This window comes from Hippoglossus stenolepis, chromosome 19, assembly GCF_022539355.2.
Source record: "Hippoglossus stenolepis isolate QCI-W04-F060 chromosome 19, HSTE1.2, whole genome shotgun sequence".
NCBI classification, from domain to species: Eukaryota; Metazoa; Chordata; class Actinopteri; order Pleuronectiformes; family Pleuronectidae; genus Hippoglossus; species Hippoglossus stenolepis.
The window spans coordinates 10,557,967-10,576,400 of NC_061501.1; the positions used below are offsets into that span (position 1 = coordinate 10,557,967).

Below are 18,434 nucleotides of genomic sequence, written 5' to 3' on the forward strand. Positions count from 1 at the left end.
CAGCTAATGTAACAAAGGATTGATTTTTGTAGTGGGTGTAATTTGGTCCGAAACAGTACATGCATGGACAAAGTAAACACAAAGTGAAAGCTCTGATGTGCAGGCGGTGCTACAGGAAATGTCAGGGAGAACAGGGAAGTCAATAAGATTCATCCTTTGGGGGCACCGTGCATATCTGTAGCAAATTGTACGATAAACCTTGAGATATTTGTTGAGATTTTTTCGTCTGGACCAAAGTGGTGGAATTGCCAACCCTAAAAGCAACAACATGGCTGAAAGAGAAAACGCTTGATGTTATCAGGTCGCTTTTGATTTGTTAGAAGACCTGCAGAAGCACGTGAATGAGACCTAATACAATTTCTTACACTTTACCAGATACTGTGAGAGGTAGCACACAGGGAGGGAGCTCTATTCTGAATATGTGTTCACCCTCAGGTCAGGCTTTCTTAAAAATGAATCCAGGGTTGTTGTATTGTCTTATAAAAGAATGATCAGAGGGTGTTTCATGCTGTGAGGAAGGAGGATTATATAGATTTTTAGATTTGTAAGAAAGAGATGTCAATGGAACTGGAACTGATGGTGGATTCTGCTTCAAAAATACATATATTCTGTTTCTACCAAGAAACATATGTTAATATCATGGGCTGTATATAAAGATGGACGATGTGACAGTTCCCCAAAGGTCAAGCCGAAGCGTCTCAATCGCCACCTGGTGGCTGCTGCAGTATAGGTTATAAACCTTTGCCTCATCCAGGTCAGTGGATGGGACATGGACCAATCTAAAAAGTAGAAGTACAATTCTTATCACACCGATGCAAAATTGTTCCGGTAAAACATGATTGACAGCTGAGACTGACTCGTGATTGGTTGAGCGCATGTATCAGTGGAACATGAATCCATCCATCTATCTATCTATCTATCTATCTATCTATCTATCTATCTATCTATCTATCTATCTATCTATCTATCTATCTATCTATCTAAGCCTTGTTTTAACAGCAAAATTACTACTCATTAGGGGCTCATATTATGAAGTGCTTTTACTTAGTGACACAGACACACGCACACGCAACCACACGCACACACACACACACACACACACACACACACACACACACACACACATTGAACCAGCCACTCTCATCGCTCTTCAAAACAACAATGTTCTTTTCAGCTCATGTCATAACTGCCTCCAAGCATCATCGCAGCCTTTCAAGACTTCTTATGACAAACATTTGTGAATATTTGAGGACGTCAGGCTCAGACAGCTAATTCTGAGTCCTTCGGGTTCGGTGCCACGGTGCCCCATAAAAACACTGACAACACAAAGCGAGTTTCCTCTAATTGACCCAAATGAGCCGCGTAACAAATAGAAATCACTTTGATAATGTGTCATCACTCCAAAAAACCAAGAGAGAGAGGGAGAGAGAGAGTGAGGCACTACAGACTGCAAAGAGCGAGTGTGTCTGTCTGTGAGCCTCAAAAGAACCGGAGTATTCGTGACCACAAACACGATCAGTCAGAGGTGATGAAGCGTATGTTTAACATTTTTTCCGTCTGGGTAAAACTATTAAGATGGAGTCATCAAAACCTCACCTCGCCATTTGGCTCGGAGGCAGGAGAGCGGTGTGTAATTGTTGTAAGAACGCATGTGTCAGCAGGTTTACAGTAGGAGAGCAGGTGTGTGTGTGTGAAGGCACAGTGCGGCTTCAGGGTTCGTGTCGCTGTTCAATACACGTTTGGTGTGTGTGTGTGTGTGTGTGTGGGGGGACTCCAAGGGTTCAGGGGATAAAAGTGAGAAGCTGGAGTCTCTATTTGAGCCAGTATTAACTCTGGGAGCCCTCGTAGCTGCAGGCTCCTCCGCTAACTTGACTGGGCAGGCACGGGCCAGGTGCTTGTGCCCTTCTGTGCTGAAATGAGGGCTCGCGCAAGGACAAGCCGACACAGACACAGACTTTAAAGGGACAAACACACACTCACAATCTTTAAACGTTTCCCCTTTTTTTCTTTCTATGAATTCCTACATGCTGCCACATCCCTTCCTAATGCCACCCAGCAGAAGAAACAATACCGTCAAATCAGCTGCAACTTCCCGGGCCGATGAAGAAGACACACACGAGCCCATATGGCATGTGTGTACAGCTGTGACAAGTCTAATTTAAGCTCACAGCTAAATATACAGTGGAGTGCAACGCTGCCCCTCTGAACCGTGTAGCTTCACGAGGCCTTTGATGGCTCGACATCAAAGCTGGATATCATCGCTTTTAACTATAATATATTAATTCACTTTCTATGTTTAGGTTCTGTCTTATATTGCTGCGGAGGTGAAAAAAAAAAAAAAGAGGAAAAAAGAGGAAAAAAGTTAACTTGCCCTCACGATGCATATTCATGAAGCGCACGCACGGTACGATACCTCAGAGCCACGCAAGACACTGAGCTCCTCCGATTTTTGGTCGACTGGCCTACATTCCCACCGAAATGATGGCACGTATTAATCCGGAGATACCTTCCTGTGTCATTATGATAACAATTACAGGTTGTGGTCCTGATTAAAAGCCCCCGCACCTCCTCCAAATCCCCAGGAGTCAGTCACGAGAACACTGGGCGCATTTAATGTGTGGTCTCCGCTGTTGTTGACACACCGGTGCCGGGGTCCATCTGGGCCTGATTGTAGGCAAAGAACAGATGTTCCTGTCTGTCTGTATTTAGGTTTGTTTTCTGTGTGTAAGTGAACGCTTTCTATTCTACCTCGACGAGTGTGTGTGTGTGTGTGTGTGCACAGCTGTCTACCTGACCCAAATGTATCTATTACCGCTGAAATGCTTCTTTGTCAGTGTGAGTGTACCTGACCCACTTGTAACAGTTTGTTTGCTTGTTTGTTCCTCAGCGAGTGGTTTACGACGACGGTAGTTTTGTCGTATGTTAACACTTGTATGTCTGTTGTTCGCAGGGGTTTATCCCGTCATATTTATTATATTCAGACGTCTCTTCCTTTAGGCGTTGACGTAGTGTCTGTTGTTCTGCTTTTGAGTCTCTGCATTTATAGAGCTGAAACAACGACATGATTTATGAGCTAGTCGACTAAACACAAAAAAACAGAAAGATGATAGCGCTTTTGTTTTCCGCGCTAGGTATCCATGACATTCCCCAGGTAGTAGCTGCTGGAACAACTGGAATAACTGTGGGAAATCCATCCGGCAAAAAAAACAAAAGTAGGAGCCTCGTTGTCGGTAGAGGCATGAAAGGGAAAGACAGAGTGATACACACCCATGGGTAAAACAACAGTGAACCTCCAACACTACATGAACACCCCTAATTATCCTCATAGCTCAAAGAGAGAGTCGCTACATGGATTGACAGGGAGGTTTCTCCGAGTTTGGCCAATCAGAAGACAGCGGGCTTTTAAGGAGATCTGAGCTGAACTGACAAATAAGAACTTTTTTTGAACTGTGATTTTCTTTTTGAACTGTGATTTTATAAAAAGCCTCTCTTGGGGCGTCCCGGAATAAAATCACAGAGCAAGAAATTATATTTCCCCTTTAAAACCATTTGGAATTTCTCTCTCCTCCTTAATACTTTTAAGACAAATTTAGTTTGCCATGTTTTGCGTCACTGGGGATGCATTGCTGTGATTTGGGAGGTGTGTGTGCGGATCCTCTGAGACCTATGGTTTCAAATAACGTCTTCCTCTGTGGGTTTACCAGAACATTAGTGTGTGTATCTTTTGCAAGAGCATAACTCCAGCTCGAGAAGGCTTTGTGTATTATATTCATCCTATACAGTGATTTATTTAGATTTAAGTTAATCTCATTGGATTTAAAGGTGAAAAGTTCCAAAATAGAATCTTTAAAGTCATATTTTTTGTCTAGGCTTTTAATGTTTAACACAGCTGGAGAGTAATAACCCCTCTTCCTTACAATGTCAACTAGAGTGGCAGATTAGCAGCAATTTGGCCGCACTTAACACCGATCTGCTTATTTCTTATTACCCTCACATAATTCATATAATTTAGTAACTCCCAATTGTACGAAAGACTAAATGGTGTAATTTTTTGTAGTAAAGCAGCAGCAGACAAGACAAACATGTGTTTTTCAGCTCTTCTTATTTTCATAATTTACCAATGCAAAAATGTCTGAATCATTCACAGAAACCCAGAAGTTGATTATTCTGTTTAAGTGTATACATGTGTGACACTGTCTGAACTGCAATGCCCATTATTCTACAGCTGAACACTCATTTTCAAACACAATATATTTTCAGTGTACATTATTTTTCAAGTGAACATATGTGAAAACGTGCAAATGTACCTTAAGTCCATATGAGCCTGCGATATGAGTGAACATATTTCCGAATCCACCAATGGCTCATCTATCCTCAACGTTACATCTGTATAAAGAAACAGATGGAGCTTTCTGTCCGTAGTCTCTGTACTTTTCTGAAAGTTTTATGAAATTTTACAGATACGGAGGAAACAGCTTAGACGGAGCAGTACCAAGGGAAATCGGGAGGTGGCAGTGTAGCCACTATTTCAAATTAGATGACCTTGAAACACAAGGAAGAAATGTCAACAATTCTGGGACTTTTTAAGGACGAATGAGTAAGGTGAGTTGGAACTCACGTCATTTACTACACTGTCACGACACAGCCGCCATGTTTGTTGTTGCAAGAAACCGACTCTGCGCTGCCCTCTAGTGGATGTATTGCACAGCAAACCATGCCAAAGATGAGGTCTTGTGGAAATTTGTGGGCAGTGACGGTTACATCGTTTGAAACAGATCTCTTTTTGTACATAGAGGCAGCATAAATTAGCCCTTTCAGTAAAAATGTTAGAGGTAAAATGGTAAGATCATTTGAGATGGGTAGATATAATGGTTGGGACATTGATATGGATCATATCCCAACTGTCAACACCCAAATTCACGGCCATGGCGTCTGCCCGTGAATTCTTGAAGGCTCCAGGCTGTTCAGCTGTCTGACAAGACTGAAACATGATGAAGTAACAGATTTCAGTCCCACACCAAACTGCTCATCAAAACGTCAAGAGCAGAGCAAAAGACTGGAGAGACAGAGGAGGCGAGAAAGTCATTTGAGATAGATTAACGCAGAGAGGTTGGCGATAATGAGAGGAATACAGGAACAAAAGGGATTGAAGGAGATGCAGGACGGGATGAGGAGTAGAGGTCGGATGAGACTAAATTAGGGTACGGGGCAAGGATAAAGGAGGTGGGAAGGGGTTTAAAGAGGTTAGGCAGGAACAAAAGGAGCGGTGAGCGAGGAGGAGAATAGGGAGGATTAATAGAAGCCGAATTCAGATGGAAAGAAGGAAAAGGAGAGAGGGGAGTTTAAAGGCACTTCAGAGGAGTGAAAGGAGGATCAGAAAGTGTGGCTTTGCAGGGAAGAGTGGGATTTCCATAAATAACGCACACCACATGCCGTAAAAAATGCAATCCCTCACATCTCTCAGGTCCTGAGTCCGGTATGTCATGTGTCAGGAGGGCAAGTCCCGCAGAGGTAATTGAATCAGGACATGAAAACAACAGGGTAACAGGCGCCGGGTGAAGTGGTCAGGCACAGCTGGAAAAGCAACAGGTCGCCCCGTTTTAAACTGAAAGGAAAGGAAACACCGGGGGGAGCGGCAGTATAACAGCAGAGTATCTGGGACCGTGGCGTCTGGAGAGCTGACTCCACGCAGCCTTTCGCGAGAACCACAGCTCCAGGTGCAACACAGAGAGGATCTGTTTAACATCCAACTCTTTTCTGAGACCACCTCTGCCTCATAATGTCTGTTCCTGAAAGAAACCAGTTCACACGCAAAAAACACCATTAATGACCCAGCTGCTTTTACATAGCCGTTTTCAGACATGAACTCCGGAGTATGTCCGCGTAATTGAGTCTGGGCGAAGTCTTAAATCTCCGGAGCATTCAGGTGAGGGGTGGAGCAGCAGGCGGAGGCACAAAGTAACGTATTCATTCTGCTGCGGAGAGTTTTGGTTTACGGCACATCGACACCGGTGTCTGCTTTTATCACTTAAAGGTCTCCTGATAACTTTGTCTGCGTCTTCTACGTGTGTGGCACCTTTCATCCAGACATATTTGGAGATTCTTTTTTTTTTATTCTCTAAGTCGGTGAATCCTGTGGAGGATCTCCTGCTCTCACATCAGCTCATTCGGACCTTCTCCGGAAATTTTGCAAGGCCGCTGGTGGGAGAAACTCCAGAGAAAGTCTGGACCCTCTCACTCCTACATTTGCATTCACACATACAACCCCTGCGGAGACTGTCGGGACATTATCTGGAGTTCAGTGCATGTCTGCAGGCAGCTTAAGATAGGGAATGTTGCGGGTGGAAGCAACTAAAATGGGCCCAGTCAGCTCTAAGTGGTGTGTTTGTGTTCCTGTCTGGGCTCAACAAGCAAACTACTGTCGTCGTAAAGCGGAAATTGCCCATGAAACCTTCTTCGCTACCTCATCCCTCAAAGTGAAGAAAACCTGGACGTGAAGGTTCATTCTGGAAGCAGCCAGTGAATAAACGCAAACACAACTAGGTGTAAACAAGCCTAACAAGGGGGGAAAAAAGTCTTAGTCATGTCTGCCACCGGGCCAGACTGTTAATGTCTGCACTTTTTCTATTGGACGGGCCCCCCCGGTCCGCCTCATACAATTATGTTATTCTCCCGGGGCTGTGCGGGTGGGTGTCTGCATTGTGAGACTGGGTCTGGAGGTGATAAAACAGCACATAAATAATGACTTAATGATCCCTCCCCTCCGCCCTTAGTCAAGAATGATGACGCTGGAGTTTTTTCCAACCCAGGGCGCTTGGTGAAATCCACATGTGGCCTCCAGGTGTGCTGAACTGCAACTCTCTCACTTCTTAACCTCCAAACTCAACCATGTGTGCGTCCACTTGTGCTTTTGTCCGTCTTTTTTATGATCCCCACCGTCGCTGAACATCCAACGATAAATCTATTCTTTCCCTGTGCGAGCATTCGTCTTCTTGCAAATGTATTGTGCACGTGAAAGGGTTCTGTTCTCAGGAGAGTGATGCAGCCTGATGATCCGCATCAATCAAGCTGCGTTTCTCTGTTTACACACAATGTGTGAAAGTTGCTCTGAGTGCATGTGGATGTGTTGCAGAGGAAAACAGGTACTTTGATTGACAGACTGGGACCAGATGCTGAATCAGACGTGCGGCTAAATTATGGTTTAGCTGCTGCGGCAGAAATAACAGTATGATTCCTGTAATTGTTTCCTATGGTTACTACCACTGATTTATAACAATAGCAGTAAATCACGTGACTCATGCAATGCAATTAACATCCTGTACCTCCTTCACTGTAATCACACTCTGCAGCTAAATGTGGATGTCAGAAATATTTTTGTGCCGTTTCCCGCAGAAGGTATTTTTATTTTATTATCCGCCAACACCTTGATGCCTTTCGCCGCTTCTGAAAAGCAATAATTTCGATGCAGGAGTTTTTTCGATTCCCATGGTGGGGGAGGAAAACGACGACTAAGAAGCAAAGTGTCTGTGACCTGCAAATTGCTTTAATTGCATCAGTTAAAACCGATGAACCCTGGATCTACGGGAGAGGGCGTGGAATCACACGCGGAGCATGCGTGCGCGCACATATCTGTATGCAATTACTAAAAAAAACATTTTTTTTTAAGCGGGCAAGAAGGAACATATTTGGAATGAGAAAGTGTTAATTATGATAAATGGGGATCAGGGAGGGAGTCGGCGTGGGTTTGGAGCTCTGCTGATGACAATGATAGTTTACAGTGGGATCTCATGAGAGACCTGCCGCTGCCTGCGGCCTGAAAACTGCACCAAGAAGCCGCAAGCGCTGTTGCTTCACGGCCGTTAACACACAACACGAGGATCGCTGGTGTCCCACTGTATCCTGCACTACGACCTTCCACATCAGGAGGAGGGCGACTGAAAGAGATTATTTCCGTCTGGGGATGAATAAAGTGTTGTATAATATTATGGTTTTCACTGCAGGGTGAGAAAGCAAAGGAGGAGAAAACGTTTCCCTTTCTCTAAAAACAGTTGTGAATGGTTTGTAGATCTCCAGCTACATATTTTGGCTTCTTGTAACCAGCGGAGGCATTAAAAAAACCTCATCCACCTTTACTCGCACAATTACCTCCTGAGTATCAGCAGCCTGATGGGCTCTCGCAACAGTTTCCTTTTCGCAAACTCCTTTTTATGTGCTCTGCTAAAGTCAACAAAAAAAAGAAGATGTTGTCCCTGCAGGAAAGAATCCCCCCACCCCCACCCCCCTTTTGCCCTCAGCTGATGTTGTGGAAGGAGAACCTTTCCACCGAAACAGCCTCCGGGGAACGGCGTGGAGCACAAAATAGATCTGAACGCCACGGGGCCCTCGGCTCGGAAGGGCAGAGGTCTATTTTTAATGACAACAAGAGCACGGCAACAAAGCGTTGTGGTATGGCTAGTCCAGAGGAAATTTATCGCCTGCGTAGGAGTTCCCTCCCTCGCTGTGCCTGCGAGTTCTGCAACAAGCTTAAGTAAAAAAAAATTTTTTTAAAAAAGAACGCACAGGTTTTCCTGCAACGAAATCCACTTTATCCACCGTTTACATTGATTTCACTGAGATGATCTGCGGCTTATCCTCATTAAGGGAAATGCTAATTTCTCCCCCAAATCCCCCGCTGTCATGATGAGCGCTGAAAAGTGCGTGTGCGTTTTCACACCTTTCGCCCACAGCTGCATGTATGTCTCTTTAAAAGTGGCGGCAAGGGGGTCGGGGGTCAGGGTTGGGGGTCGCGTCTGGTCAAGCTGAGGTCGGTCGACAGGAGCAGACTCGTCCCTGAGAGAAGCTGGAGCGAAACTGGATCCTTTCACTTCCAGTAGCTCGGAGTCGCCCTGCTGACCTCCAGAGGTCGAACACAAGCACCTGAGCACGTGAAGTAAACAACTTTATACTCCTCATGTTTGTACAAATGGATCTTTTTTTTTCTGCCACTGCCTTCTCGCTCTGTTCTGCTTCTTCTTGGGGATTCTTTATTTTGTAGATTTCATCTTTCTCTCTGTCTCTCTCGCTCCCTTTGCTCTGTCAAAGCTCAGCCTACGCTGGAAGACGCTGCGGGGTCTAACACTCAGCTCTTCTGTTCAGGCAACACAGCCGAGTGCAGCACCTCACTGACATGTGTGTTTTCAGGCGCTTTTTGTGTTTTTGTATCCGCGTCCTCTCTTCTACATGCAAGGGCGAGGAGAGAGTGGAAAAAACCCCCCAACACACTTCATCCTGCAGAATCTTTTAACAATCCGCTCCGGTCCCAACAGGGCAGTGCAGAAGAGGAAGCGCAGGCAGCGAGTCAGCACAACTCTTGAACGTAACTCACCTCTCGGGGGAATTCGGCCACACAATAGAGCCACAGCGGGAGAATAGAAACACTCTCTCGTTTCATGAACAGCATAATCAGACCGCTGCGACCAACCAACTCGGTTTTTCGGAGGAAAAGAACAGACACTCCTGGCAATAACCTCTCGAATTACTGCATTATCTTCTGCTGCAACTGATATTCTTATCGCTGAAGTCCAGCACCTGGCTACACTTGTAATGTTCCATAGCAAAATATTCCGTGAAACCAAACTCCTACTTTTGAACAAAGGTACTCAACTCCAAATGACCACTTCTTCTCATGCACGCAGGTAAAAACAAAAAAAGCTTCACACGCTGAAATGCGCAGTCAACAAAATAAGGTGTTCACAGCTGGCAGACAGACAAGTTCCTAACTGAGAGCTCATTCTTCCTAATGGCTTATTCATGGAAGAATGAAATGTTATTCAGGAGGAGAAATGAGTGGTTTGTTATTCACTGCTGGTGGTTGAGTTTAGACCACACATCCTCTGTGCGGTTTCCACCTTCAGAACTGAGGCCCTCTTTGTGTCTGCGACCGGGGTAGACTACACATTTCGCGTCGGCGCGCTACGCAGACCACGAAAGGCCGTGACTCATGGGAGTCTCATGTCTGGAGTGTGTGGAGAGTGAAGCGTTCGCAGGCCAGAGGTTGGAAGACAATGCAGTAGGTGTGTGTGCATAAGTGTGTGTGTAAAGACCGGAACGCTGTTTTTCAGACTTTTTACCGCATCTTTCTTTCAAGGGCATCAGTTCGCTTTCAGACAAACAAAGAGGCCAGAGCTCCCTCAGTGAATCACTATGTAAATTGCTGCATTAATAATGCACTGAGCCCACTTTAAATCAAGTTGAGTTTCCTTCATGGAGAACTGATACTTTACAATAATGTGTCTGCACCTCTGCTCTTTGTGACGGATGCTCACTTCTGTTGGATTTATATTGTAAATGTTCTTTTACATGAAAATGTGAAAGTGGTTTTTTTTCCAGCTCTGAGCAATCCTCCCCTTTTGTGTGCAGGATTAACTCACCTCTATGCAGTACTCAGATTGTTTACTTAAGTAATAGTACATTACTCCATTACAAGTAAAAGTCCTGAGTATTCAAAACTTGTAGTAAAAGTATTGTGTAGTAGTGTTATAGTGTTATAGTGTTATCAATATACATACATAAAGATTTAAAATATGAAGAATGAAAACTTTTCTCAAAAGTTGTTGGAATCCTTATTCTTTTTTAAAGCCTGTCATATCTTTTTTTAAAGTAAAACTTTTATCTCGTGAGAAATATCAATTACCTTTTGATTAAATGTAGTGAAATGAAAACAACACAATCGTGAAATGGGAGAGTAGCACTAAAGGACACGCTGCAAAGGTACGAGTACTTTAAAGTTGCACATAAATGCAGCACTTGAGTAAATGTTGCTTTCCATTGTTGTTTGTAGCCTAAGAGGAGGAAACCCCCCAAATCACCTGAGTGAAAGGTTGTGATTGAAGGTAATTCATGTGAGCGTGTCACCAATTCTGGACTTTAGTAGGAACAACATTGGACTTCCACTGCAGGAGGAAGTGAGTGAGGGTTTTGAGCAGAAGTGTCTCCTTCCTTCATCACCATCGCCTCCTTTCCTCTTACTTCACCTTGCTGTCAGATCTCCTATCTCCTTCCCTTCATCCCTCCTTCTCTTGCTCCCTGCTCCTGCTCCTGCTCGTCCCGTCCCTTTCTCTCTGCCCTCGCCTGTGTCGGGACCTCGAGCGCTGACGGATGAATCCAGCAGAAAGATGCATGGGCTGGCCCCGCGGCCTCCTGAGAGACGCTCCTCCTTGTATATATATGTAACAGTTTCTCTCAGACCCGTTCAGTAAACTCTCTTATCGCCTCTTCCATCTCTTTATGATTCCTCTTCTTTTAGTTTTCTTTTGTCCTTTTCTTCCTCCATTCAAAAAAGCGGACATCTCCCCTCTTTGTCTGGGAAACTTCACTTCTTTTCTTTCCACATCATATCTGCTCCGTCCAATCTCCCTTTCTCTGTTTATATCTCTCCCCTAATCTCCCTCTTCATCTCTCCTTCCGCTCCCATTTCTCCTGCATGACTGAACTACAAGTAGTGGGCCGCCTTATCTCTCAGATGGTATCACATACTTTCATATAAGGTCGGATAAAAAGAATATGGCCCGCTCTGTAATTTTTTTTCTTTCATTCATCTGCTGAGGGGAAAGATCCTCTCGCAACTTGGATATTTTTTATTTTTTTTTGAGGATGCTGCTCTGATTACCCCTTCGTAATGATTTCAAAGTAGAGATAAATGTTTTCATTTGCCGGAGATTAAAGGATTTTCCGTATTTATATCCTCTCACTGATCAAATTAGAGCTTCTCTGGTTGTTTGCAGTGCAGCGATGCAGCGCAGATAGTCCCAAACACATCACATCAAAAGAGATTCTTATCTCGTAATGATATGCTCTGCGGAGATGAGACACAGTCATGCACGTCCCACGAGGAGTGAAAAAACTCGCGAAAGACTTGGGCTGCGAGGCCTCCTCCCGCTGATGGGAAAAACATATGGCAAACCCACCACGTGACGTATAAATAAATACATAGAAAGCACATACCCGTGCCTCCTTCAGCAATAAGTGCACAGGCTGCTCATTTAGCTGTGACTATACATAGCGGAGAGAGTGTCAGAGTCTCGCAGGAGCCAGTCCAGTTTCACTCTCACCTCAGAGGTTCAAGCCGCAGCCGGAAAAAGAAGACGCTCCCATAAAGAGAGAAATATACGAGCTGAGCGCTGCTATCAAATGATCCTCTCATTCATGCTTCACACTCATTCATCTTGCGGAGAAATACAGCTTGGTGACGGCCCAGAGACAAAAAAAAACTGTGTGTGTGTCTCTGTGTGAGTCGGGTGACAACTCATGACTCATTTCACCCTTCAAATGGTCCCGTGGCGCTCGATCAGTCAATAAACAAAGACCAGCAAAGCCTCTTCACTCTTTCTTTTCCTCGATCGCTTATTTTAAAATCCTCTTTTCACCTCCTCTCCCCCGACTCATTACACCTCGACACACGCTCCCCTCTTACGCTCACACTTGTGCAAAAAAAGAGAGCAAAGAGCCAGCGAACTCCAAACTTAAAAGGAGTTTACAACAATAGCATCTCCTGTTGTCAAGGAAGTTTGGACCCGTCTCTCTTTAACCTTTCAAACATCCCCTTGCCTTCATCCCCGGTGAAAAAGAGGCTTTGGGGATTATTTAATCGTGACCCAAATAGAGTCTCTCCCGTCTTCCTGTGCTGCCTGGCATCGCGGTTAAAAAAGACAGATTCCTCTGCTGCCTGAGTGGGGGTTTGAGGTTGTAGTGGAGAGAGGGACGGAGCTAATGTAGTGGATCAGTGCGGCCGGTTTGGCAAGTGCTAATTCCCTCTGATGTAAAGACGTGAAACTGGATGTTTTACTCAAACCGCAGACAGTCCCTCTCAGATCCGAGCAGCAGAAATAATGATGCATCCAGGATCACATATGGTTTGCCGCACCGTGAACTCAAATTATTCCCTACACCTGCTTCTGTGCTGTTTCTGCTGTTTAGCATGCAGTGTGAAATTATCACAGCTTCCCCTTCCTGTTTTACAAGGATGCGAGAGCTGATGTGTGTGTTTCCACACAAGCACACAACACTTTCCACCACTTTGTTTTTCCTTGTTTCATCGTTGACTCTAACTCGTGGCGGTGGTTGTCTCCTCACAGCAGGAAGGTTCCTGGTTTGAATCCCGGTTCGGCCAGGGGTCTTTCTGTGTCTGCCTGGGTTTTCTCAGGATACTCCAGCTTCCTCCCACAGTCCAAAAAGGTACAGATTGGGGTTACGTTTACAGGTGGTATTAAATTGTTCATTAGTGTGTCAGACATGCACTGAACTCCAAAGACTCCCCCGAACATTCTGCAGAGGGGCTGTGTGTGGGAAAAAAGTAAATGTCCGAGTGAGAGCCTCCGGACTTTAGTGTTTTACGAACGAGCCGACATGAGAACACAGCAGGAGATCCTCTGCAGGATTCACCGCGAGCAAGTGGGTGTGTTGATGCCGTCTCTAACACACAACAGATACAAAATTTAAGAGTACAAATATCGCTGCCACACGATGATGATGTCTAGACAGTTTTTTGGGCCGACAACAGATGTGCGTGTGTGTCTCTATATGTTGGCCCTGGGATACGCTGGCAATCTGTCCGGGGTGTACCTGGGATTTGCTCCGGCCCCCCCACGGGCCCTCATAGGATCAGCAGCATAGATTATGAATGGAATGGATGGATAAGTATAACTCACCCTATACTCCACCTGTGTTACAACCTTGTTTAACCTTATAAAGCACAACATTTGTGATATAACCTTATTCTTTACAGAAAATAAAGTCACAATATGTTTGGACATAATGGCCCCGAACCTGTTTCAGGAAAATAATGTAACTTCTGTATCTGTATGGCAGCGACACAGCAGTCATGCAGACCTTTGTGCAGACAACAGATGCTATGGGGTTGCATTGTGCATCCCTCTGAGATAGCTTCCTCACAATCTCTATGGCAACCCACATTACACTTTGCCCTTTAAAGAACACAAGTAGCATGGATGATAAACTTTTATTTTTGCCAGCGTTTTTCTTTCCCTTTTGTGAAGGGTGAGCACTCAGAGCCCCTGCAGGAAACCTTGAGGTAGCCATAGCAACATCACACCATCTCGCCACATGAGCGAGTCGGAACGGTCGAAGAAGAAAAGAGAGGACTGTTGACTTTCACCCCGACAACACTCTCTCTTCTGAAGGGACGGGTCAGCGATGTATCCGAAACGTGCCTCTACAGTCACGCAAATCAATGCGGAAGCTCAACAAACACGAGAAATGAACCCGAACACTTTGAATCAGAGTCTTAGAACATGTGGGCTGCTTCTCCGCAGCCTGGATACAATCTTCAAATCACAAGTGGCAGGAGGAACAAGGGAAGGAATGAGATAATGGTAAAGTGGTTGTGATGTATAAATAGCCCGTGGTGGTGAGGGGAGCGGGGAAGTACAGCAAACAACCTCATGCTATTGTCTGAGTCTCGCAGTTTACTCGCGTAAAAGCAATAAATCATCCGCTGAGGAGAATTTGTAAAATCAGGGCTTCTGTGTTATTTACAGCCAATAAAGCCGGATCTTTTGTGAGGCAGCGTGTACTTCAGCAAACTCTCCCAACGCCCCATCTGGCTGGTGTCGGATAAATAAGTAACCAAAGGGCCTTAAAGAGCAGAGAGGGGCCACAGGGTAAAGGCTGTTTGGTTTACACGTGCATGACAATGCCTTTCACTTTCGCTCCCGACAGGGATCGACCCCCGAAGGGGACGCCGAATCACAAAGGTCAACGACAATGGGTTTGTCATTCTGTGGGTCTCCATAGCGACCACACAGCCCGCAGAGGCCACCGGGGGTCATTTTCATCGCGGAGTTCTCCTTGGTCCGGACTAATTGCCGTGTTTGTGCTGGTGTTCGGTGTCAGCTCTTGGGCAAATTCCCAACACAGCGCAAATATCAATCACACTAATCATATGCTGCTCTGCCATGTGGCGCTGGCTGCCAGAGTACGGGCTCATCTGGATCCGCTGCTCGTCTCTGTGATGAGGAATCCACCACGGCAGGAGTTTAAGTGGTAATGGTCTTCAGGGCCGCAACTAATAATTGTAACCATTGTTGATTAGGTTATCGATTCTTTCTGTCTAGAAAATGCACATCACTGATTTTTCTTTCTCTTGCTCTCAAAGCTGGCAGATTCAGTTTTCTTGTTTTATCCAACCAGTAGACCAAAACCAAAGGATAGTAAATACACTACGAATAACTTACAGGAGAAAATCTGCATATATTCACATTTACATTAAACATGGTATTCTTGATTTGACTAAAGGACTTGAAAGATTAATCAGTTATAAAGATAGTTGCAGATAAATTAATAACAAATGCCCATCTTAGTTTTCCAGAATGCAATGTGTTGTTTTTAAATATGTTGTTTTTTTACAACTTACGGCTCTAAACCCAAATACATGCAGTTTACAGTGAGATCCGATACGGCTGAGAAAAGCAGCACTCACACCGAAGGAGCTGCACTCGAAGTGACTGAAGTACCTTAAAAATGGCTTCATCAATTCTTCATCAATAATCAAAGTATTTGCAGATTCATCTTTTTGATCAAGTAATCCAATAATTGAAACCCTAACGCCTCGAACACTTCAGCTGGGATATAAATTGCCAACCGTTGCCAAAAGGCAGAATGTCACACGAGTTCCTCTTGATTCAACCCCATCATTCTCCCCCTCATTTACTTCTTCTTTCTCATCTCTTTTCCTCCCCAGGGATTTCAGCATCCGACATCTAATAAAGGCCCGGACAATGTGAGTCTAAAATGATTCTACCCTATGGATCATGAGGGGCACTTTTTTTCCCCCATCCATCGGAGAGCCCAGTGTGACTTGTCGGGACGAGGCCACACGATCAGAGGGAGCTGACTGCCTTCATCAGGACAACGGCTTTCAAATCCCAAAAGCTAGCACGAGCAAAACAGCCGCGGACACGTGTGAATACCAATGGAATGGAAAAGAGTTTGCTCTGTGCTTGATAATCTGGACACATCTGAGAACAAATTTGCTAACCCTTTTCTAAAAAGATGCTTGCCCCGGGCTTTAAAAAAGAGAATAAAAAAACCCACAACCGTGAGTAAGTGAGTTAGTCGACAATTATGTTCCTTTAATTGTGCAGTAATCAGCGTGACGAGGAGTGGAGGTAAGCGTTCAAACAAACCTGCTGCAGGGACGGTGAGAGTCAGGGACAGAGCCGTGAGCAAAATGCGGGGCTGAGACTTCACTAAGCACCTGAACCACATTTATTATCTCCTTCCCAGTCACGTTTTCACCTCCAGCACACACAAAGCTTTTTTACAATCATGGAGTTCACTCGTCTAATCTTTTAGGATCGAGGGGGAAAACAGCACATTTGATACTGTTTCAGTGCGACTTTTGTGCGAGACAAACGCTACAGGAAGTTTCATTTGAAATCTTGAGTAGAAGAAAAGCTCAAGTGATTCTCTTTGTGCAAATAACGTCACAAACCACGTAGGTTACCAAAACCTTCAAGGACTTGGCTGTGGCTCTGGCATTGTGTGGAGAATCCTGGGGTGTGATGTGTAAGGCTGGAAGGTCGGAGAAAACCAAGTGGGAGGGTGCAGAATTAAAGAAGCTTTGCAAATCTATGTGGCCATAAAATGTGAAATTCATGTATTATACAGAACACAATCCATGTCTCTCAAAGGGCATGGAGCTACTCTGTGCACGTTGATTGAGCATTGAAAACTGGCATAATGACTCCTCAGCAAATGGAATGAAAATCTTTGGTTTGAAACATAATGCGGGGTTGAGAGGGAATAGAAAACACTTTAAAAGTCACATATAAAAGCAGGAACAATGCTTCACAGCCGCTAATAAAACACAGCTTTGTTGGGGGAAAAAAAAGAAATGAACCGATACAAAACACGACAACTAACCAGAAAACACTGGAGTGCGAATTTAAATGTGGGTTGTCAAGGCACTGACTGATTCTCAAGACCGTTTTCTTTTTATAAACCCAAACACAGCCACAATTTCCAACCTTCTCTCATTGTGCACTTGCTGCAGTGAATGTAGGAGATTTGTGCCACGTAGGCCAGACACTGATCAATTATCACAAAAGAAGACAGACAAGAGAGGAAGCCGCGTTTGTGGTGTGAATTTGCTGAATAGAAAGATTTGATGGAAGCTCTCAGTCAGACAGGGACCCTGGTGGAGGCTGCACTCTGCCAGCACCACCAAGTGGCCAGAAGTTGCAAAGAAAAACAAAATGCAAAACTTCTGCAAACTGATTATTTACAGTTGTGGTGTTTGGGGTCTGTGGGGTTGGTGCGTGGTTCCTGCAAGATGCTCCAATTTCCTTCATTACGCATGACATGTTTTTCAGCTCTTTAAACAATTTATGTGAAAATACCCCAAATAACAAGCAAGAGAAGTGTCTGGGTTGTTTTCGGGAGGAAACAAATGCCTTCTTGCGTTTTGGAGACTGGAAACCTGCAGCAGAAGCCTGAGTCACATCTATAAATAAATGCTGGTGCACAGTCCATAATACAAAACGCATCGTCTTACCGAATGAGGTGCCCAACTCCGGTTCATCTAGCAGGGAGCGAAGCTGCGTGTCTTGTCCCGGTGAGAAGAGTGGTGTTGGGGGGGGGACTCGCAAAATCAAAGATGTGCTGAAGATGAAATATCCTCCGTCCTGATGTTTCTCTGGCTAGAATCAGAGCTCTGTAAAAACTCCTTCTCTCTCCGCAGCGATTCCTCTGCGCTCTCTCCGGTGTCCCTGCGCTATTTCTGCCCCACAGGGGAGCGCTCTGTGCCGGCGGCTCCTCGGCGCACGGTTTGTAATCGGACACCCGCACTGTCGCGCTGCGCCACAGACAATATGCCTCCGCTCTGTGGAGGAGGAGGAGGAGGAGGACGCGGGTGCGTAAAAGCGACGGCGCGGAGGAAGAAAAAAAAAACACACACTCGCACACAAAACTTCCCTTCAGCTGGAACACTCGGTGCTTGTGCGTAAAAAAAAAAAAAGCCAAAGAGCAGTGGAAGTGGATGTGTCCCAAAAGAAGCTGCTCTCAGTCACAGCTGCGCATCTCCCGAGCTGCGTTCTGATGGCTGAGCAGTGCGCCCCCACTTTGCGCGTCCACTCACAACGTCCACTCACAACAGCGAGGAGAGACGTGGCAGCGGCGCACAGCTGTCCTGCAGGTGGAGGAGAGGAATACAGCCCCACTAACCTGCAGCCACAAGTGGGATGAGGGACAACTGGGCTGGTTCGGAGCTATTTTAGACATTTGCAGTCTCAATGCGAAATGGTGCAACATCGATTCAAGCAGCAGTTTAACCCCTTCTCACCTGCGTAATTCCCCCCCCAAACCCGAATGATTCCAGTGACAGGCAGGTGAAGAGTCAGTTTCAAGGACACTTCAGCAGAGAGGATGCTTAGTGGGAG

The 18,434-nt window shown here is 45.2% G+C and overlaps 1 protein-coding gene across 4 annotated transcripts in view; it reads right to left on the reverse strand.

Moving 5' to 3' along the window:
- Window positions 1-18,106, reverse strand: part of sema5a (sema domain, seven thrombospondin repeats (type 1 and type 1-like), transmembrane domain (TM) and short cytoplasmic domain, (semaphorin) 5A) — a 127,566-nt gene extending 109,460 nt beyond the window's left edge. Inside the window, exon 1 of one of the 4 annotated variants that reach the window (XR_004694183.2) lies at window positions 17,552-18,106. The gene's annotated coding sequence lies outside the window, so the exon portion shown is untranslated. The remainder of the gene's footprint in view (window positions 1-17,551) is intronic. The other 3 variants (XM_035142654.2, XM_035142652.2, XM_035142653.2) reach the window with 3 other exon arrangements.
- Window positions 18,107-18,434: the final 328 nt, after the last annotated feature.